The following is a 24,286-nucleotide window of genomic DNA, read 5'->3' on the forward strand; positions in this document are numbered from 1 at the left end:
TGCCCATTATATTTTAAATGTCAAATATATCTGCATTAGTAATATCCCTTTTGTCTATTTTTAAATTCTTCTTATCATGGAAAATACTGAATATTTATAAAAGTAGACAGAACATTACAATAAACATGCATGTGCTTTTCAAGATATCAACAATCCTCAATTCATGGACAGTCTTATTTCTTCTATGCCTCTATTCATTCCCTTGTCATTTCAAGCAAATCTCAGACATATTCAATTTATTCCTAAATATTTTAGGAAGTATCTCAAAAAAGAGAATATGTCTTTTTTATTAAATACAGTGCTATTATAGCACTATAAAATAGTAGTAATTACATTATATCAAATATCCATAAATATTCCATTTTCTTACATATATCACATTTTTATGCTTTCTGTTTTATTTTAATAATCAAAATGAGATCCATATATTGCATTTATTTAATTTTTTGTTATAATAGTTACATAATTTCTCCCTTACATTTTCTCCCTCCAAACCTTCGTATGTACCCTTTTTCTCTCTTAAGTTTCTGGTCTCATGTAGCATTACTTGTTACTGCATGCTTTCATAAATATTTTTCCTACATATAATCTGTTCAGTCTGTATAGTGCTGATTGTATATGTGTTCAGAGCTGACCATATGGCACCGGATAACCAATTGCTGTGTTTCTCTCTGGAGAAGACTATGTCTCACATTCTTAGCTTTCCTTAGCTTCCTGCAGTTCTTTTTCGGGGCTAAATCCTTGTGAACTTTCTCCTGTCCTGTTTGGTTTATCTATTGTTGTTCTTCTTTAGCACATGTTTAGGCAGTCATGGTAATGAGACTGTATTGATATCACTTCTAACACTACTATCTGAAGCAGTCTCACTGCAAACTCCCTGATCTTCTCCCTTTTAAACTCTACCTCATCTCTTTCTGTGTTTACTGAGCCTTAGGTATAGGAACTGTTTTGTAGGGGCCCCAACAACTTTTGTTGTAGTTTTTTGTTGTTGATCCAGTCTGTTGCTAAGAGAAATTCTTTTGATTCGAGGTGAGAACTACACTTGTCTGTGGTTCTAAAGATAAATATTTAGAGTGTTGATAGGGATTATGGCGTTTTACTAAAGTGGTGGTTGTAGTTTCTCTTCCACAATCCATGACTTCACTAGCCCTGGGTAGATGGGCTAAGCTTCCCTTACCAAGTACAGGTCCCTCCTGTTGAGGATGTCTTAACTCCAATTGGAGAGCATTTAGTTACTGCCAAGGAAGACATGCCATACCTACACCCTTAAGGTTATGGAGCCACACTAGTTGTTGTGGTTCATGGATGTTATGGTCCAATAGGAGTGTTGATTGTCTCCCTTTTTGGATGATTGCTTGTCTAGTCCAGAGGAAAGAGATGTTCAGGACAATTCTAGGTCAAGGGCCTCTGGGCCCTGTTTCTGAAGCGCATGGCATCATCAACAGTAAGGACTTATCTTCCAAATCCTGGGGGAGTAGCAACCAAAGGCAAAACCAATAGCTTGTATGTTTTGTGAATCTCTTGGACATCCCTGACTATGTTGGCTAGTTTTCCGTCAACTTGACACTAGCTAGACTAACTGGAGAATAGGGAGCCTCAGTTGAGAAACTGCAACTGTAAGTTTGAACTGTAGGGTAAGCCTGTAGAACAGTTTCTTAATTAGCGATTAATGTGGGAAGGCCTGGTCCATAATGGGTGGGACCACCTTGTGAAGGTGGATGTGGGTTCTATAAGAAAGCAAGCTAAACATGCCATGGAAAGCAAGCCTACAAGCAGCACCCCCTCATTGCCCATCAGCTCCTGCCTCCAGGTTTTAGCCCTTCTTGAGTTCATGTCCTGACTTCCTTCAGTGACTATGGTATGAAAGTATAAGCCAAATAAAACCTTTCCTCCCCTACTTGCTTCTGATCTTGGTGTTTTAGCACAATAGTAACCCTAACTAGAACCCTAAGAACAACTCAAAAGAAGGCATCTCTTGTGTGATCTCTGGTGAAGAACATTATCAGCCCTAATTTATTTATTTGCTTCCTCTCCTCATTATTTTTATACCATTTATATGCTATTGACAAGGTAACTATGTTTCTAATGTTCAGAATAATTTGTTGTTCTTTCCATAGCATCCTTCACCAGTGGCCAGTTGTTTATCTAGTTTTTGTTTTGTGTTGTTTTATACTTCTGTCTTCTCAAGCAGGTTCTGAGTGGGGAAGGCAGAAATTTTGCTTTCTTCACATTTTAAAATCATATAGCCCAATGGCATATCTGATGCATAGTAAATACTGATAAGTGTTATGTTTTTAATGGGAGTAAAAAGTACATGAACAGAAATGAACAGCCAGTAAAAATAAATTACCATCAAATGACAAAACCTTGATAAGATGGTACCACTTTTATATGTCCAGTCCTTAGAAGAAAAATCTCTCTGAAGACTCAGCCAAAAGGTAGCATCTTCAAGAAAGTTCAGGGGCTGATGTTATTCCAGAAAAGGGGACAAATGAAGTCCAAGAGGTCTTTGAAAGACAGTGCTAAGAAAGTTGACTGCTTCTTTGGCTATTTTTTTTTTATCTGAGTCACATTCCTAAGTTTTTGTAGCAAGTTGAAATGATGAAATGAAGCACTGCTTCATTTTTAAATCTTAATTTGGAGCAATCATATGTATGCATTACATATATATGCATGTTATATATAAAGCATTCATTGAGAAAAATGAACATTTACACAATCCATTTTGATCATATTCTCTCCCCTTTCCTAAACTGTCTCAGATTCTCTTTACCTCCCTAACAACTCAAATTCATGTTTCTCTCTATCTTAAAAATATATACAAACCCCCACAATAACCAAAACAAACTTTAAAAAAGACAAAAATACCAAAACAAAACAAAAGTGCACAAGGAAAAAACAAAAAAGGGTCTATTTTGTGTTGCACATGAACTCTCAGACATGGGGCCTGGCATGGATTTTGTGTGATAAACCCAGTGTCACGCCATTGAAGAAAACTGACTTCTTTTTCCAAGCAGCTATCAGTTGCAAGTAACTTCTTGGATAAGGGTGAGATTTTTGTCTACTTTCCCTTCCAGTGTGGGATTTTCTCTGGTTTGAGCCTGTGCAGGTCTTAGATGTGCTGTCACAGTCTCCACAAATTCATATTTGTACAAGTCCTATCGTTTCTAGAAGATTCTACATCCTTGGAGCCATCCACTGCCTCTGGCTCTTACGAGCTTTCCTCCTTCCCTTATGTAGAGAATCAAAAGCATTTTAAATAGAATTCATTGTATGAGATAGTAAATTGAGACTGAATTGGTATAAAAATACATAATTTTATTATAGGTCCAAAAGCCAGTGAAAATGAATCCTTGGAAACATGCAGTAGTAATGGCAATTTTATTCAGCAGTGAAAAGACAGGGATTGATCAAAAATTGTCATGATCTCCTTTCCCAGCATTTTGGGTTTTGCTTTGTTTTATCTATCTGTCTGTCTATCTATCTATCTATCTATCTATCTATCTATCTATCTATCTATCTATCTATCTATCTATCTATCTATTAAAGATTTCTGCCTCCTCCCGGCCACCACCCCCCATTTGCCTCCCCCTCCCCCGATCAAGTCCCCCTCCCTCGTCAGCCCAAAGAGCAATCAGGGTTCCCTGCCCTGTGGGAAGTCCAAGGACCACCCACCTCCATCCAGGTCTAGTAAGGTGAGCATCCAAACTGCCTAGGCTCCCACAAAGCCAATGCGTGCAGTAGAATCAAAAACCCATTGCCATTGTTCTTGAGTTCTCAGTAGTCCTCATTGTCTGCTATGTTCAGCAAGTCCGGTTTTATCCCATGCTTTTTCAGACCAGGGCCAGCTGGCTTTGGTGACTTCCTGATAGAACATCCCCATTGTCTCAGTGTGTGGGTGCACCCCTCGCGGTCCTGAGTTCCTTGCTCGTGCTCTCTCTCCTTCTGCTCCTGATTTGGACCTTAAGATTTCAGTCCGATGCTCCAATGTGGGTCTCTGTCTCTGTCTTCTTTCATCGCCTGATGAAGGTTAATATTCAGGAAGATGCTTATATGTTTTTCTTTGGGTTCACCTTCTTATTTAGCTTCTCTAGGATCATGAATTATATGCTCAATGTCCTTTATTTATGGCTAGAAACCAAATATGAGTGAGTATATCCCATGTTCCTCTTTTTGGGTCTGGCTTACCTCACTCAGGATAGTGTTTTCTATTTCTGTCCATTTGCATGCAAAAGTCAAGAAGTCATTGTTTTTTACTGTTGAGTAGTACTCTAATATGTATATATTCCATACTTTCTTCATCCATTCTTCCATTGAAGGGCATCTAGGTTGTTTCCAGGTTCTGGCTATTACAAACAATGCAGATATGAACACAGTTGAGCATATACTTTTGTTGTATGATAGGGCATCTCTTGGGTATATTCCAAAGAGTGGTATTGCTGGGTCCAGGGATAGGTTGATCCCGAATTTCCTGACAAACCGCCATACTGCTTTCCAAAGTGGTTGCACAAGTTTGCATTCCCACCAGCAATGAATGAGTGTGTTCCTTTCTCCACAACCTCTCCAGCAAAGGCTATCATTGGTGTTTTTTATTTTAGCCATTCTGACAGGTGTAAGATGGTATCTTAAAGTTGTCTTGATTTGCATTTCCCTGATCGCTAAGGAAGTTGAGCATGATCTTAAGTGTCTTTTGGCCATTTGAACTTCTTCTGTTGAGAATTCTCTGTTCAACTCAGTGCCCTTTCCAGTTGTCTTTTTCAGTACTCTCTCCCCACATCCTCTTATCTGATCACTCATGTTCCCATCTTCACATACCCCAAGTCTACCCACAAAATTTATTCTATTTATCCATTCCCAGCGAGATCCAAGCACTCCCTCTTGAACCATCCTCTTTGGCACTATGGATTGCATCATGGTTATCCATTACTTTACAGCAAATATCCACTTAGAAGTAAGTGCATACCATGTTTGTCTTTCTGAATGTGGGTAACCTCACTTGAAATGTTTTTTTTTCCAATTCCATCCACTTTCATGGAAATTCCGTGATGTCATTTTTTTTAACATCTGAATAATAATCCAGGGTGTCAATGTACCACATTTTCTTTATCCACCATGCTGTTTAGGGGATGTTGTTTCCAGGTTCCAGGTATTATGAATAAAGCTGCTATAAACATAGTTTTGCAAGAGTTCTTGTGGTATGTTTTAACATCCTGTGGGTACATGCTCAAGAGTGATATAGATGGATCTTGAGACAGATAGTTCCCAATTTTCTGAGAAACTGCCATATTGAGTTCCAAAGTGGCTGAGTAACTATACAAGTTGGCACTCCCACCAGCAGTGAAGAAGTGGTCCCCTTGCTTCACATTGTGGCCAGCCATGTGCACTTTTGTCACTTGTGCATTTTTGTTAGTTTGTTGTTGTGGTTTTAGTTTTTTTAAAGAATCATATTTTATATACCAACCCCAGTTTCCTCTCCCTCCTGTCCTTCTGCTCTACCTATCTTCTCCCTACCCCACGCCCATCCACTCCTCAGAGAAGGTGAGACCTCCCGTGGGGGGGTCAACAGAGTCTGTCACATCACCTGAGGCAGGACCAAGGCCCTATCCCCTGTATCTAGGCTGAGCAAGGTATCCCTCAACAGGGAATGGGCTCCAAAGAGCCAGTTCATGCACTAGGGATAAATACTGGTTCCATTGTTAATGGCCTCACAAACTGCGCAAGCCACACAATTGTCACCCTCATTCAGAGGGACTAGTTTGGTCTTATGCAGGTTCCTCAGCTGTCAGTCCCAAGTCAGTGATCTCCCACTTGCTTGGGTCAACTGTTTATGTTGGTTTTTCCCATCGTGATCTTGGTCCCTTTGTTCATAATATCACTCCTCCCTCTTTCTGGCTGGACCATCGGTTACTAGATGAAACTTCTGTGATGACAATTAAGATAGTAATCAATCTGATTGCAGGGGAAGGGCAGTTAATGTAACCTCTCCACTATTGCTTAGATTCTTAACTGAGGTCATGCTTGTGGGTTCCTGAGAATTTCGCTAATGCCTGGTTTCTTGCTAACCTCATAAGATACCCCCTTTCAAGGTATCTCTTTCCTTGCTCTCCCCCTCTGTCCTTCACCCATGTCAACTTTCCCAATCCCTCAGGTTCTCATCCCTGCTCTCCTTATCCTCTCCCCACTCCCCTTTTCCCTTCCTCCCTTCACCCATGCTCTCAATTTACTAAGGAGAACTTGTCTACTTCCCCTTCCAGGGGAGGATCCTTGTTTTCTTAGGGTTCTCCTTGTTTCCTGTCTTCTTTGAGGTTGTGGGTTGTAGGGTGAATATCTTTTTCTTTATGTCTAATATCCACTTGTGAATGAGCACATACCATGTTTGTCTTTCTCTGTCTGGTTTACCTCACTCGAGATTTTTTTCTAGTTCCATCCATTTCCCTGCAAATTTCAAGATGTCATTGATTTTTACCACTGAATAGTACTCCATTATGTAAATATACCACATTTTCTTTATCCATTCTTCAGTTGAGGGGCACCTAGGTTGTTTCCAGTTTCTGGTTCTTACAAATAATGCTGCTATGAGCAAGGTTGAACAAATGTCCTTTTAGTATGAGTGTATATCCTTTGGGTATATACCCTATAGTAGTATTGCTGAGTCTTGAGGTAGTTTGATTCCCAAATTTTCTGAGAAACTACCATCCTGATTTCCAGAGTACTTGTACAAGTTTGTACTCCCACCAGCAATGGATGTTTCCCTTACTCCACATCCTTTCCAGCATAAGCTATCATCAGTGTTTTTGATCTTAGCCATTCTGATGGGTAAAATCGATTCTGAGTCATTTTGATTCATGTTTCCCTGATGACTAAGGATGTTGAACATTACTTTCAGTGTTTTGTGGCATTTGAGATTCTTCTTGTGAGAATTCTCTGGTTAGAGCTCTATAACATTTTTAATTAGATTATTTAGATCTTTGATACCTAGGGTTTTGAGTTCTTTATATATTTTATAAATTATTCCTCTGTCGTATGTGGGGTTAGTAAAGATTTTTCTCATTCTGTAGACTGTCCTTTTCATTTTACTGAAGGTATCCTTTGCCTTACAGAAGCTTTGCAGTTTCATGATGCTCCATTTATTAATTCTTGATCTTAGTGTCTCTACTGCTGGTATTCAGTTCAGAAAGTTGTCTCTTGTGCCAATGCATTTATAGTTCCCACTTTCTCTTCTATCCAGTTAAGTGTATCTGGATTTATGCTGAGGTCTTTAATCCACTAGGACTTGAGTTTTGTGCAGGTTGATAGATATGGCTCTGTTTGCATTCTTCTACGTGTTGACATCCACTTAAACCAGAACCAGTTTTGAAAATTATTTCTTTTTTTCATTGTATAATTTTGGCTTCTTTGTTGAAAATTAGGTGTACATAGTTGAGTGGATTTACTTCTGTGTCTTTGAGTCCATTGATCCACCTGTCTTCTTTTATGCCAATACCATGCAGGTTATCTTTCTATAGCTCTGTAGTAGAACTTGAAATCAAGGAGGATGATACCTTAGTAAGTTTTTTTTTTTATTTTACAGGATTGTTTTATCAATCCTGAGGGTATTTTTGTTTTTTCATATGAAGTTGAGTATTGTTCTTTCAAGGTCTATAAGAATTGTGTTGGGATTTTAGTAGGGATTGTGTTGAATCTATAGATTGCATTTGGTAAGATGGCCATTCTTGCTATGTTAATACCGCCTAACCATGAGCATGGGAGATAGTTTCATAATCTGATACCTTCTACAATTTCTTTCATCAATGACTTGAAGTTCTTGTAATATAGGCCTTTCACCTGCTTGGTTAAAGTTACACATGCATAGTTCATATAATTTGAGGCTATTGTGCAGGGTGTTGTTTCCTTGATTTCTTTCTCTCCACTTTTATCATTTGTACATAGGATCCTACTTTTTGGTTGAGTTAGTTTTGTATCCAGTCGCTTCACTGGAGGTCTTTATTAGCTGTAGTTCCCAGTAGAATTTTGTGCATATTATCATATCGTCTTCAAATAATGATATATTGAATTCTTCCTTTCTAATATTTATCTCCTTGGTGTCCTTTATCGTGCTTTTGCACTATTTAGAATTTCAAGTACTATATTGAATGGATACAGAGGGAATAAACAACCTTGACTTGGGAAACCTCTCCTAGTCAGGATTTCTATTGCTGAAATAAAACATGATGACCAAAAGGAACTTGAAGAGGAATAGGTTTTATTTTAGCTTGTAGTCCATCATCCAGGGAAGCCAGGTCAGGAACCTGAAAGAGCAACTGGTGTAGAGACCATGGAGGGGTAACATTGACTGGCTTGCTCCTCCTGGCTTACTCAACCTACTTTCTTACATCACCCAGGGCCACCAACCTAAAAGTGGCACAATCCAAAGTGACCTGGAGATTTCCATATCAACCATCAATTAAGAACATGCGTTACTTGTTTGTCTAGAGGCCAGTCCTGTGGAAGCATTTTCTCTACTGAAGTTCCCTCTTACCAAATGATTCAAGTTCCTGTAAGGTTGATTAAATAAAAAAACTAGCCCGTATATAACCCGTATCTCATTAAAATATTAAAAGTTAAAACTATAATCAAATATATAGTTCATCTTATTGTGATTTTATCTAAGGATGTTTAAATTTTGTGAGTTTATATTTTTGGTTATCTTTAGAGTAATGATACAATTTCATAAGAAAATCACTCTTGGTTGCTGTGGTGAAGAGCTCTATGATTTTACAGCAGGTAAAAAGCCAAGATAGTTCACATAAGTTGTTGGGAATTGCTGTTTCACTTTGCAAAGTAGTTTTCTCACCCATGAGAGTAGATCTGTGCTCCCCAAACCAGATGGGCAGCATAACAACTCCAAGTGAACTGCTCTGAAGTCTAACTAATAAAGTCATGCTCCATATGTGGTGAAGTGTTATAAATAATTAAAACTCAAATGTGCCTTAGCCAACACAAACTGACCAGTTTTTACATCTTTGGAATATATTACCCTGGCTATTTTACAGCTATTAATTAATTGTCTCACTAGAGTGACTTGTTTTCAATTAGAGTGTATTATTCGCTCCAGATATATTTTTAAAACTGACTCCCTTTGTTTTACTTGAGCAGCCACTAAAGTGATATTTATTACTCGTCTACTTCTGTGATTAACCTAGAGAGAGTCTTAAAGGAAATCATAATGGGGAATATTCAGAGCACTGCAATAAACCAGGGGCTTATTTAATTCCTATCTTTGCATCCCGGATTCGAATGGAGATTAGATCTTGATTATAAGAATACTGTAGGTAATGACTTTTATTTGCACTTTCGCTAATGAAATTGTTTGCTGTCAGGTTTTCATTGTTCAATTTAAACATCTGTATAAGCCCTTCCCTAGGGACCATTAAGGACATCTTCAAAGCTTTCTGAGATTTTTCTGGTTACAATTTAGATGGAAGTAATCAATACATACATTATTAAAACAGTGGACAGAAAGCCATTATTGCCGGGATGTTGTTGACAAATGAAAAGACTTGAATAAAGTAGTTTACTTGTTCATTTGTCAGGTCATATATTATACATGATAGATTTATTCAGATGTCACCACAAAGTGAGGCAAAGGATTATAAGTTCAATAAAATTATCCCCAAATCACATTGTAAATTTTACATTTATTTTGGTTCATTTTATTGTCAATGCTGGCCTACTTAGTTTAACTTCATTTTAGTGTATTAGTCGGATGATTTCTCTGTGGTTTCTTTCTACAGAAATAGAAAATGTCTTTTGGAATGTTCATTCCAGCATTCAAGAATCTGGCCCCTTGGAGTTCTAAATACTTTTATTCTCCTAAAAAGTTAGATTTTTTTTTAGTTAGGTCTGCTCTAAGCTGTCTTGGTAGATACATTGCAGGAGTTAGGTATCATTTTATCTATTCTTTATTACTATTACAAGAAGCTTTGTATAAATGTGATATTCTATGCAGTCATACATGGAGTTGCTGAATAGTAGAAACTTCACATTTATTTTTAGAATTGCATTTCTAGGCTTTTGAGGAAATCTTCTTCAAACTAGCTATATCATCAAAATGTAAGAATGCAGCCATCTAGGAACTGCTGCTTTTCTTTAAAGATTATAAGAAGATGAAATGTGAACAATTTACAAATTGATTTCACCAGCCATCTTTTTCCTACTTTGTCAAATTATTTTGATATCTTGGCAAATTCTCTTAAGTATAATATTTGTATGGCATTTTATCATTTCAAAACACTTTTACACAGATCATTTAATTACAAATGAACCTCCAGTCTTTTTCTGTGTTCATTTATTCCCCAAAAATATCATAGAAAAAAATCTTATCATCATAACTAACCATGTAAGAATTCAATGATTCTTTCAGTAACTCCTTATTGAGAGTCTCCCATGCTCCAGAGGTCAGGGATACAAAAGAGAATCATGAGTCCCTGATCCCATCCACATAAACAGTAAGCAAATAAATTAATATATAAAATAATATCAAGTATTAATAAATGCTACAAATCAACTAGGAGTAGAGAAAGAGGATGAGGTAATGTTTTAATAAATATCTGAGTTAGTGAGCAAAAATTGGAGAAGGCGGATATAATTCTAAAGGAGTCAGCCCCAGTTTCAGAAGGCTCACAGAACAAAAAGTTCTGTGTTCATGGAGTGTTCATGGGAAAGTAAGGTGCACAGTCTTTATCGTAGGAAACAGAGGAATGAAGCTATGCCGGTTATACAGTGAGACAAGGGCCAGATGACAAATAGTTTTGCAGATCAGAGTTTACAGAAGTTTCCCGTGCTATGTATCATAAGACATCACTCACTGTTTTGAGGTTATTCGGCTGCTTTGTGGGTAACTGACAGGAGGAAAAGGGTGATAAAGTCATCTAGAAAAGACATAATGATGACTTGGGCCGGAAGATAAATGATAGATCAGCTGAAATGTTATTTCATCTAAGATTTATTCTAATAGGTGACCTGATAAAATATATGTTAGATGTGGCATAGAGTGTGTGCAAAACTCTCAAGGAAATCTCAGAACCCTATATCTTGAACAAACAGCAGGCAGGTAGTGCCACTTTTGGAGGGGAAAGGAACTAGGAAATGTGCATGGTGGAAGGTGTCTGGCTGAAGCAAATCAGGTACTCCATTCCTACATTTTGTTAAGAGTCAGGACAAGCAGTATGATTCAAAATTTCTCCTCTTCTTACATTTGACAGTCTCAAATTTTGGTTGAATCACAAGATTTGTACTAAGGTTTTCTAACAGTGCATTTATTTACTGTTAATACCAGAATTCAGAGTTTAGGCTCAATGACTTAAAACTGAATTCTCTAAATGGCTATAGGAGCAGATTGGATTTTCCCCAGTGATTTCTCAAGGTCAGCTCAGAACTTAACAACTCTGTTGTCAGTGGGAAGTAACTTCCCCAGTGGTTTTTGGAAATAGCCCAGACTGAAGATTGAATTCAAACAGCTGTTCAAGATGCTGTGTGGGCAATAATCCATTCCTCAGTAGTATCAAAGACCTGTGAGGAGTCCAACCTTGATTCTATTCCATGCTCTTCATTTCAGAGAACACAACTTTTGTTTTAAAAGGCTCCCATGAAAATAAATCTGAGCAAGGTGTTTGTGGGGTAAAGAAAACATTTCCCAATAAATACTCAGAAATGTTTTCTCATAAGCAAAATTTAAAAAATTGACCTCTCCCAAAAATGCATCAATTTACTTTTAATGTTGCTTCAGTACTATTTAGACACCTTTCAAAATGAATTCAGTAGTTCATATTATTGGCTTTCTGAAACAATAGCAAGGTGTATGAGACCCTAGGATTGTTTCACTTCAATTTCATTCAGTAGTGGAGTAAAACTAAGATGCAGCTCTTTTCACTGTTTAGTGAAGACTGCATAGCCATACTCAGAGAATCAGAGAGCAGAACATATTTGGCAGATGTTAGGGGAATTGTTACTCATTGGATAGAATTTAAGCTACAAAAAAATGAGTGAATTGATATCTATTATACAACACAATTTCTATATTTAACACAACTGCTGTTTGCTCTTAAATTTTTGTTAAAGGGTAGGACTCATGTTAAGCATTCTTATCATAGTTAAAAATGATTACAGTGACCTTTCACAGCCCACAAGTCTGTTTTCATAACTTTTAAAATATCAGTTGGCTCACATGAGCATTAAGGGAAGATTCAGTCTTCCTGATTTTGTTCTTTTTTCTTTGTCTTTATTTTATGAACATGTATAAAATTTTTTAGATTCTTGATATCATCCTGTAATGTGCCACGTTACTGTACCCTTTCCATTTTCCAAGGTCTTGGTTTTGGATTACTTGAGAACTGATCATCCATAAGTCACCATTTGAGTAACTATTTCCTATGCATTTGAGACTTAGTGTATTGGCCTTTTAAGTGAGGAAGTTCGTGAAGATGGCAGAATGTGTTCAGCAACTCTTAAACACAATCAATACAAGAGGCATGCCCACAAGGGAAAAATAAAAGTAATAGTATGGGAACTAGAACTATAGTATATGATGCCAAAACTAGTAAATGCTGATGAAATTACATATAAGACCATCTTAATACCCATGCATATGTCTGTTCTACAGCCATTTATATTAATTACTTTTCTATTGCTGTAATAAAATACTATGACCAAGGCAATTTCTAGAAGAAAGAATTTGGTTTAGACTAACAGTTTTAGAAGTTTAGGACCCATGATGGCGGAGTGGAACTAGGAGACAGCAGTTGCATGGAGCAGCAGCTGAGAGCTCCCATCTTAAACTACAAACAAGAAGCAGAGGGAGATCTCACTCTAAATGGTGCAAGTCTTTTGAAACCTTAAAGAGTTATCACCATCACCACCACCACTGCTGCTGCCAACCTCATGACATACTCCTCCAGAAAGGCCCCATTTCCTAACTCTCCCCAAGCAGCCACCAACCTGAGAACAACCATAAAATTCCCAAGGTTCATGGCGTGGGGAAGGGGGCACATCTCATTCAGATTGCCAGAGCATTTGTTCAATGTGTATAACTACCATGAAATCACTCCAAACATTAATAGTCATGCTTATATTCTCTTATTCATCTAGTGGTATAAAGTGGAGGAAAATCTCCCAAACAGTGGTTGAAACAAAGAGCCCTTGGAATGTTTGAGAATAAGCATCTCCTTTATGAAACCACTAAGTTTGCCAACCATGGCAGCACATACCTCTAATCCTAGCACTCAGGAGCAACAAGAAGGAAAAGTACTACAACTGTTATGGCAGGCCAGCCATGACTACGTAGGAGACACTTTCAAACCTGAAAAGGAGTGAAGGAAGAAAGAAAAGAAGGAAAGGAATTGAAGAAAGCAGTGTTTAATAGGGCAACCTTTTTAGGAAATTTCATTCAATTCCTAAAAAATTGCAGAGAACTTTGGATCTGGAACATATGAGCAAGCTCAGAATAAGATCTGTCTTGTTTCCAGTTCACAGCATTATTTTTATTTCTCTAATAACTCATAAGATGAGACTTTCGCCTGCAGGTCTGTTAATTTTCTGTCTAAATCAAACACACACACTATTGTTCTTTGATTTTTATGATTAGATGGCCTCTTTTTAATTTAGCAATATTTATTAAAAATTTGGCAAATAAAACCTATAACTTTATCAGTCTGTGTCATGTCGAGTATAACTATTTGAGAACTGGAAAATGTAGTTAGAAAATTTGACACATCATGAATAAGGAAAGGAAGTCTCTGGAGAATCTAGTGACCTTTATTAGTTAGCTGTGGAGAGCTCTGACTCTAGTCAGACTTGTACTCTGGGGACCCCGCTACTTAGAACTATACTGCATTATAAGATGGTTAGGTCAAGTTCTGCAGAGTAGGAGATTATGTACAGTCAATCCATCAGATTACATTCTGAAAAACACAAATAAGACATTGACACTTCAATAAAAATGTAGCTAAAATTTAGCTTCATGGACACTGAAAAACAATAGAAATACATGCATGAATTATTAAAAATATTTTACTAATTCATTGAGAATTTCATACAATGTATGATGTCACCCTCCATTTCTTCCCCTAAGTCCTCTCAGATCTGCTCATACCTCTCTACCCACGTCAACTACACATCTTCTTTCTTAATGACCTACTGAATCCAATTTGTGTTGCCCATATAGCCCCAGTTGTAGGACTATCCAGTGAAGCATTGTCCCTACTGAAACCACACCCTTAAAATTGACTCTCCCTCCTCCAGAATTCATCAACTGTCCATAGCTTCTTAATGGTGGGGGTTTATAAATTCCTTCCCCTTCCATATTAGAATTTTGACTGGCTTTATCTTGTATAAATATTGTGCAGGCAAATAGAGATATACTGTGAGTTCATGAGTACAGCAAACTTATTATGTCTAGAAGAAACTGCCTCAATCTAGTTCTCCATAAATTCTGGCTCTTACAGTCTATCTGCTCTTCAGCTTTGGCCCTTGTGCCTTTGTGTGGGATGATGTAGATGCCCCATTTTCAGCTGAGCATTGTGCTGATACTTGTTCTCTGCACTGTGACCAGTCATAACTTTCTAACTTAACCACCACCCACTGTATAAAAGAAAAAGACTTCTCTAATAAAGTCTGAGAACTATAGTAATCTATAGGTATAGAAATGCAAACTTAAAGGGCAGTTGGGAGAGGCAGGGGGAGGGGAACAGAGAAAAATGTAGAGCTCAATAAAAAAGGGCAGTTTGTTACTGTGTCCCTTTGACAGAATGATATTAGTAGACTATCCCTTAGAGCCCCTGAGCTCCCCAACCATAGCTTTTTGGCTAGATTTACAATATTAATCCCGAGTTTCCTCCTGTGAAACACCTTAAATCTAGTCAGTAAAAAACAGTGAGCTAATTACCCTATACTAGTTGTATCACAGTTGGAACAACACTGTACAATAGTGTATCTTGCCACAGTGGCCAATGTTGTGGTTCAGTGTCCACATTTAGGTAAGAGTAGTGATGACTTTTCCCTCAAGCATCTAATTAAGTACCCTCCAGTTCTATGAAAGTTAACCAACAAGAGAAAAACACCTTGTCAGTGCCAACTTGATTTCTCCTTGTCTCATGACAAACATGTGTGGTTTCTTCTGCAATAGGGCTTACCTTCAAATTCTGAGGAATACAAAAGCAGTTCAGGTTTTTAAGATTTGTGACATTTGAATTTAAAATATCTAACATGGCCTTAGGTAAACATTTGCTTAACTGTACCTTAATTTACATTGGTAAAGCATTTATTATATAAAAGATGTCCTAATTATACCAACTTAACTAAATTATTGATTACTCAAGGAAAAAAATAAATTCCTGACATTTTCCCTACCTTATATGAAGCATGTTTAAAAAATAAATATTTTTTGAATTATTGAATAAGCCAGTAGTCACCAATTACTTGTAATATATAAGCACTGCCAATCAAATAACTTAACCTTCAAAAGAAAAGTTGATACTTTGAAATTTAATACTCTCATATCATTGTAGGAACATGCTTAGTTTCCATTTATTTTGTAAAACTAGGAAACTAAAGGGGAAAAGGTTAATTTAGTATGCATAATATTTTCTTATTTACACAGTCAAATAATATCGTAATTTCATGGAGATGCCCTAAAACGTTAGTGATTGACCCTGATTCTTCCATATCACTGTTTGAGACCTTGGGCACGACTCTCATAGATAAGTAAAAAGGGAAGGTATGGGGGGAAAAAAGTATTTAAAGGAAATGATCTCATCTGTTTAAGAGATTTGACAATTATCTTAACACATAATGCTTACATCTAAATATGGCAAGGATGTAGTCTATGTAGGTGTCTGAAGTCTTTTCACATCAACATATTAATGAACCAACTTACCTAATCTAGAAGTGTCAACTATAATTTATAAGAGAAAATCAGTGTTATATATGAGAATATAGTTTCTCAAACCTCACTGATTGAAATAAAAGAGATACAGTATCAAAAAAATCAGGGATCTTGACAGTGAATATTCTTATTTTATTATATTATTTTAAAAACCATTGGTTTATGAATAGATATTAGGTGTTGAAAATTTTCATTTTTATACATATATATCATTGTATATTTTATTTTGCTTTTGCTTTGAATTGCCCTTCCCCTCCACATTTCTTCTCTTGTTTGTCTCCATCCTCCAAAAGTTTCTTTTCTTCTTTTGTAATGTATGTAAACATACATACAAATATGTATTTTGTGTATGTGTGTATATACATTCTCTTGCACACCCTTCTTCCTTATTTTTAGACCTTTTCCTACATTCTTGATATTCCATTTGTACTTTTATATTCTACATGTGCATGTATATAGTACCATACATATCATCTATATATGTATGTATGTATTTGGTGTTTGAATGAGGATCCACTTATAGGCTAATATGTTTGAGTGCTTGGTCCCCAGCTAGTGGAACTATTTGGGAAGGATTAGGCCATATGGCCTTGTTGGAAGAGTGTGTCACTGGGTACAGGCTTTCAGACTTCAAAGACTTTCTGAGATTCCCAGCGTTGATGCTCTCTGCTCTCTCTCTGTTCCCCATGGTTCTGGATGAAGATATGACCTCTCAGATGTTCTTACACCCTGCCATTATGGAATCTAATCCTTTGAAACTGTAGGCCAAATTAAATGGTTTCTTTAATAAGTTGACTTGATCATGGTATTTTATCACAACAATAGAAAAGTAACTAAGAAAATATGTATATGTATAGAGTTTTAAATCTAGTGTCCACATATGAAAGAAAGCAAGTGATATTTTTTCCTGAGTCTAATTATAGTTAATATCATAATCTCCAGTTCTACTTACTTTCCTGCAGATATTCCAATCATTTTTCTGCCTGGTCAAATAAAATGTCATTTTGTATATTACACCATTTTCTTTATTGGGAGATAAAAATCTGTTAATGGAGAGCTAGACTTATTATTCTTGTTGGCTACTGTGCATAATACAGCAGTGACCAAGTGTGATCGAGTATCTCTGTCATATGTTCCTGCATATATATCCAGGAGTATTGTACCTGAGTTAAATGATATTTCTGGGACTTTGTCTTAGTTAGGGTTTCTATTGATATAAAGAGACATGACCATGGCAACTCTTTTTTTAGATTTATTTATTTATTAAGTATACAACATTCTGCCTCGATGTATGCCCGCACACCAGAGGAGGGCGCCAGATCTCAGTACAGATGGTTGTGAGCCACCATGTGGTTGCTGGGAATTGAACTCAGGACCTCTGGAAGAGCAGCCAGTGCTCTTAACCTCTGAGCCATCTCTCCAGCGACCATGGCAACTCTTATAAAGGAAAACATTTAATTGAAGTGGAGATTTACAGTTTCAGAGATTTAGTCCATTACCATCATGACAGGACTCGGCAGTATGCAGGTATGACAAGGTGCTGGCTACATCTTGATCAAAAGGCAACACGAAGTAGACTGTGACACTGGGAATAGTTTGAGCATAGGAAAATTCAAAGCCCACTCCAACAGTGACATACTTTCTTTAATAAGGCCACACCTCTTAGGGGCCATTTTCTTTTAATATTCTACGTGGTAGATTTATGTTCAAATAATATTTTATTATTTTTTAGAATTTCATACAAAATAATTTGAACATTTCTACCCTCTCTTCCCCTTATCTGTTCCCAGGTCCAACAATTCTTCCAGCCCTGCCCCAATAGTTTGCCTTTTTTTTTTTTTTAAAGAAAGGGTTATGCCACAGCAGATGTCATCTTCTAGTTCTTACACTGTTCTCACCAACTCTTTTTTTAATGTGAAACTCCTATATTAATCTCTATGGCAGCTGGAATTGTTTATAGTACTACCACTAGAATATAAATTCCCTCTTATCCACATATTCACTAGCATTTTTTTATTTGTTTTCTTAATGATTGTCATTTTTAGTGGAGTTAAGATCAATCTGATTTTTATTTTAACTTCTCTGGTGGCTAACAAAGTTGAGAAGGTTATTGTACAAATATTGGACATTTGTGTTTCATCTTTTGAGAATCTTTTGCTCATTTCACTAGTCAATTTCTTTAGTGAGTTGTTTTATTTTCTCTCGTTCAGTTTTTAGTTCTATATTTACTCTGAATGTTAATTCTCTGTCATATATATTGCTAATGGACATTTTTCTACTTGATATAGGATGTCTTTTCACGTGCTTGTTTCTTTCGTATGACAGAAACTTTTGTATTGCATGTAATCTTATTTGTAAATTCTTGGCATTATTTCATGAGCAAAAAGCATCCTTTTTAATATAAATTTCTTGCCTGTGCCTCTCTTTTTAATATACCTTTTATTAAATCTGTTTGTCAATTTCCTACATATATATAGTAGACTCTCTTTTACTCATGCCCGCCACCTCTTATCTCGCTCCCTCCTTTCTCATCCCTGCCCTTTTCCTTTTCCTACAAGTCCCTGTTGTGCACATGAACACACACAGTGTGTGTATATACATACATACATATATATATATATATATATATATATATATATATACTGTTTTGTGACTCATTGAGTTTAATCAGTGTCCTCCCTGAACCATGATTGTTAACAGACTCAATCTTATATAGGCCTGTTGCAACTTATGTCTGTATCTGGAAATGTGTTCTCTATTTTTCCCAAAACTATTTCATTTTCACATCTTATACTAAGTTATTTGGTCCATTCGTAGTTGCTTTTTCCTGTTACTTGAGAGGTACTGGTCTATTTTAATTCTTCTACTTGTGAATATCCATTTTCCCAGCAGTACATTTTTAAAGGGCCAGTTTTTCTTCAATATGTATGTTTATTGCCTTTGACATAAATCAAATGGCTCAAGCTACACTGAGAGATATTTGGGTATGTTATTCCATTGACCTGTACAGGTATAATATGAATGTATTCTTGAATTCAGTTTTAATTAATGATATTGAGAATCTTTTAATCTGTGCTCACTAGGGAATTGATCTATAGCTTTGTTCTTTTATTTTATTCCTATTCACACTCAGTATTGCTGTAATTCCAGTTTCATTGAATGAATTCAATAGTTTTCTTTACCTTCCTAGTTTAAGAAACAGTTTGAGAAGGATTGATGTTAGCTCTTTTTTAATTTTGTTAGAATTTGGTAATGGGAATTTCTACCTAATTGGTAATTTCTATATTCTTTAAAATTTTGGTAGAATTGCTCATTTATTTGCTAGGAGATTTTTTTTCTCTTTCACTTTCACTTTCATTGTTATTGTCCTCTTTAAGGTTTTTGGTCTTATGGAATTAGTTTGCTATCTAGTGTATTTCTTTCTCTTTTTTTTTTTGTTTTTTTTTTTTTCCTAAAAGCTCAATTATTTATTTTAGGCCCCCGATTTTTTTTAGGTGTAATCATTCATAGAAACTTTCCTTCTGGAAATACTTAGCAGGAAGATGTGCTTTTACTTCCATGTGATTCTATGAAATATTGAAATTCTTCCTTAATTTTTTTTCCTTCAGTAAACATTAACAAATGTACTTTTCATTTGCCAAGTGTCTGTGTGGTTTCTGTACATTTCTTGCTCTTGATTTTGTTTTATTACACTATGATCTGGTAAAATACAAGAAATTATTTAAAATATTATATTTTATTAGAACTTTCTTTGTGGCCATAAAAGTAGTTTTATTTTAGAGACAGTTCTATGAACTTTAGAGAATAATGTACATATTTTATCTGTTGGATGGGATATATTTGACTGCTTTCTAAGTTCATTTGCTCTCAGTATGATTTAAATGTAATTTTCTTTGCTGATGTTTTTAGCTTATGTGAACTATGTAAATGAGGTATTAAAGCTATCCACTCTTATTTTATCATAATTTACCTGGCACTTTATATTCATTAGTGCTTACTTTATTTACAAATGCCCCACCTTTGGCACCATTTGTAAATGGAGGTTTCTGTCCTGCCTGGTCCCACAGTCATTCAGTCCCAAAGAAACACACCCAAAGACCCAAAGAATATTTAGGATTATGGTCAAGTCCTGTCTGGAGTATTCCTTGATGCTGCATCATCTCAGTCAACAGCCTTGAAGCTGTCTGGTTGTAGAACTCAGAGGAATCCGCAGCAGAGGTGTTCTGAAAAGTTGGATCATCTTGGCTATCTGTTACCATTGGAGATTTTTCAGGGAGTCTTCTTCAATCAAACCTTATATTGTTGTGGTCATCCTTGTGGATTCCTGGGAATTTCCCTAGCAACAAGGTTCTCATTAGTCCCATAATGACTGCCTCATTGCTCTCCCACTGTATCCCTTCTCAATTCAAACATCCCATTCTCTTATGCACTTATCCCCCATTCCCTCCCCTTTACTGCTCCTGCCCCCAGTTTACCTAGAATATCTCATCTATTTCCCCTTCCAAGGGTGATATCCATGTGTCCCTCGTAAGGTCCTCCTTACCTGGCTTCTCTGGAGGTGTACGTTGTGGTCCAGTTATCCTTTGTTTTACACCCAGTGTCCACGTATGAGTGAGTATGTACCATGTTTGTTTTTCTGAGTCTGTTTTCTCACTCAGGTAGTTTTTTCTAGTTCCATCTATTTGTCTGCAAATTTCATGATGTCATCGTTTTTAACAGATGAGTAACACTCCATTGTGTAGATGACCCACATGTTCTTGATCCATTCATCCATTGAGGGGCATCTAGGTTGTTTCCAGGTTCTTGCTTTTATGAATAATGCCACTATGAAGATAGTTGAGTAAGTGTCTTTGTGGTATGATTAAGCGTTCTTTGGGTATATGTCCAAGAGTGGTAGTGCTGTGCCTTCAGGTAGATTGATTCCTAATTTTCTGAGAAATCACCATACTCTTTTCCAAAGTGGTCATATAAGTTTGCACTCTCCCCTGCTGTGGAGAAGTGTGCCCCTTACTCCACGTTTTGTCCAATATATGCTATCATCAGTATTTTTTATCTTAACCATTCTGACATGTATAAGACAGTATCTCAGAGTTGTTTTTATTTGCATTTTACTGATGACTAAAAATGTTGAGCAATTTCTTCACCTAGTTCTCTTTAATTCAGTGATACAAGGACTACTAATATCCATCCTAGAACAATGGTATGCCGCCAACAATTAATGCTCAACTTTTATTACATAGTCAAATGGAAGAGTAGTCATGTATCAATGTTTTAAATAGCATTACAACTTAAAGTTTGTCTACATAATATAAAGCATTATCAATTTGTTTGGCCTCTTATTATCTAGAAGCAGCATCTTTCCTTTTACACATTTCTCTTATATCAATTTTGTGTTTAGTCTATGTCTTCTTGCATTGTGATTATAGAAACAATCAATCCTGTTTTCTAGCCACTTTCTTTAATTTCAAGAAATGTTGTGAAACTAGCAGTGCTTATTTCTTTGTCATACAGAATTCCTTTGTCTTTCCTTTCAATTCATTTTAATTCTCAGTGACTCACATTTAAGAAATGAAATTTTGTATCTGTGGTATAACTAAGCCCTTAGCTACAACTCAAATGGCAAGCCAGTGGTCTCTCATAATGAATGACCACTGTTAGCCTTGAATTATTTTCTCTCTGCTTTCAACAGTGGAATTTCACTATCACATATTTTAGATTTATTTTTCAGTTTGTTGTGACCTTTAATCTAAATCCTATTTTACAAATGTTGTTACAACAATTATCTCCAGCTTGTTCTATCCAGATCTGTATTGTGCCTAGTTATTTATATCATATTTATTCCGGTTCGTGTGATTAACTATCCTGGTTTTCCAGAGTTTGTCTGAATTTCCTGGTTTAGTCCTTGTTTTAAGTTTACACGCTTGTCCAGCATCTTGTTGCATTCTGGTACTCGCAGCCCTCCATTCAGAAACTCAAAAGTCTGAGGCAGGAGGATCAAGGATTCAAAATCAGCCTGGGCTACATAATGCAACTCTGTCTCAAAAGACAAACAACAAAAGAACATATAGAAACAACATTAAAAGTTCAACCTCTTGAAAACACTCTGTGTAATACAATATATAGTTAGCTTATTACTACCTTTAGTCTTTCATATTCAAATCACTGTTCTTTTAAAAGAGCGTCTTTTCCTTCTGCTCCTTAACATGTCTGACTTACTGTTCTGTCCTACTTGTTGTTTGCTTTAGGTCAAAATATATTGTTCAAGTAATTTCCACTAGCTATACCTATTTCCTTTTCTGCCCTTTCCTTGACTAAATGTCTCTCTCAGTCTCTCAACCAGTCCAGTGAGTACTATTTATTGCAAATCTGTCTTTGCCTCTATGAATAACCTTCTTAAAATTCTCATGAATGCTTTTAACCTCCTCATATTTGGTCTCTCATAGCATTCTACTTTTCTTTATGTCATTAAATACTGGCATGTAGGCATATTAGTTGTATTAGAAAATAATGCTTAGATAATTTTCTCCTACAGACTTTATTTTTTTTACTGCTAGAAAGAATTCTATGTCTCCAAGATGTCCCATATACAGAATGCCACCCTCATTATAGTAGGATTATAATTTTAGGCTGTATTAATTTTATCTTGAATATATACATGAGGTATTCTGGATCCAAGACAAATTTTTTTTTTAATTGCCTTACAATAAATAGTCTTACTTCTTCTTTCTTTCCTAATGACACGCCCTAGGACAACAGGGTAAATGTTGATAAAAATCTTTCCATGTGAGTACTTTGTTGCTGTATAGGCAAGAGACCAAAGATTATACAGATGGAGCCAGCTGTCCTCCTCTCCAAATACATCTCCTTGGAAACATAATAAGCCTTAATTTTCGAGGAGTTATCTCAATGCCCCACATGCCTCAGTTTTTACAATCTAGAAATATTTTCAGACCCTGGGCTTTATATATTTTGCTTATAGCCCTCTAGAGTTTTTTTTTTTTCTGACAACTAGAAATTTAGTCTAGCAGTCTACCAAATAAGGCCTTAACCATTTGTCCTTCCTAGATCAGAGAAAATTGAAAAATTAATCAGACAGATGGTACACATCTAATTTGCATGGGATGGGAAAGTTCTCAGCAGGCTAAAACTATTAGAAGTGCATAGAGTAATCCAGGAAAGTTTATTTCCTTACACTTAGTTAAATTGTACCCAGAATTCACTCATCTACTCAATATAAATCTATGAGTCCTTGCTCCTTCACACAGCTGTACTTAACTACCATGTCTCTTTTTCTCTTCATACTCTGGTTCTGGGTGGCATTCTCACATTCTTTCAAGAAGGTCTTCTTTTAGTTGCCTCCAGTTAGTTTTCTTTCGAATTCTACTTTTACCCTTCTCCATTGCCTGCTTTGCAGAGGAGCCCCCTGTCTTATCTGTGGGAAACATATTTTAAGACTGCCCCAACACTGCCCAAAACTCTATGAACAATGTGTTACTTCTTTATGCATGCCTGACTATGATAAAGTATAAGTTACATGGGAGGCTGAGGAAGGCAGATTTTTTTAGTTCAAGGCCAGCCTGGTCTACAGAGTGAATTCTGGGACAGCCAGGCTATGCAGAGAAACCCTGTCTCGAACAATAAAAATATATAGCAGCCTCTGTATACAATGGTTTTAATTTCCTTCTCAAGGCAAGATTTCCCTCTCCCTGAGTTGGTCTTAAGTTCAAGTACAGTACTGCTAGTTACCACCAAGTTGTATGCGGCACTGTTACACCCCTAGGGTTATCATGTCATTCTGGTCTTTTTTGTGGTTCACAAACATCATAGCTTGGTAGGACTGTATACCTCCCCATCCTTTATAAGACTGAAAGTCTTCTAGTATCAGGAAAGCTAATTCTCAGGGAAGAGGTGTGCAAGTCAGTGCCAGCAGTAGGGCTGTTGTGTCCTGGGTTTGAAGTGTTCAGGGTCCTTAACAATAGGAACTTAACTATCACAAACAATAGCTTGTGATATTACAAGATTCTCTTAGACAGCCCTGACCAGTGAGGCAAAAGATGGCTTTTTAGGACTAGTGATGAGCATTTTGTTTGGTTGTCTTTGACTCTTGAAGAGATTATTGTCAGCACAGATGCAAAATTTTTATTTAAACAACATATGTATATTTATATACTGACTTATGTGTTGCAAAAAAATTAGGTTCCTCTAAACTTTTTCACATCTCTATTGTTCTGTTAACCCCTCCCTTCTCCGTTCAAAATTTATCTTCGTCCCTTCCCTTCCCTCACCTTTTTTCCCATTTCCTCTCTCAGATCACTTCTACTCTGCCTAAACACACGTGTACCCATGTCACTGTCCTTCCTAAATTTT

At 36.4% G+C, this 24,286-nt stretch overlaps 1 protein-coding gene across 2 annotated transcripts in view; it reads left to right on the forward strand.

The window, feature by feature from the left end:
- The window catches only part of Dmd (dystrophin), a 2,258,623-nt gene that overhangs the window by 1,865,439 nt on the left and 368,898 nt on the right, over positions 1 to 24,286 (forward strand). The window lies entirely within an intron of this gene.

This window comes from Chionomys nivalis, chromosome X (assembly GCF_950005125.1).
Source record: "Chionomys nivalis chromosome X, mChiNiv1.1, whole genome shotgun sequence".
In the NCBI taxonomy this organism is placed as follows: Eukaryota; Metazoa; Chordata; class Mammalia; order Rodentia; family Cricetidae; genus Chionomys; species Chionomys nivalis.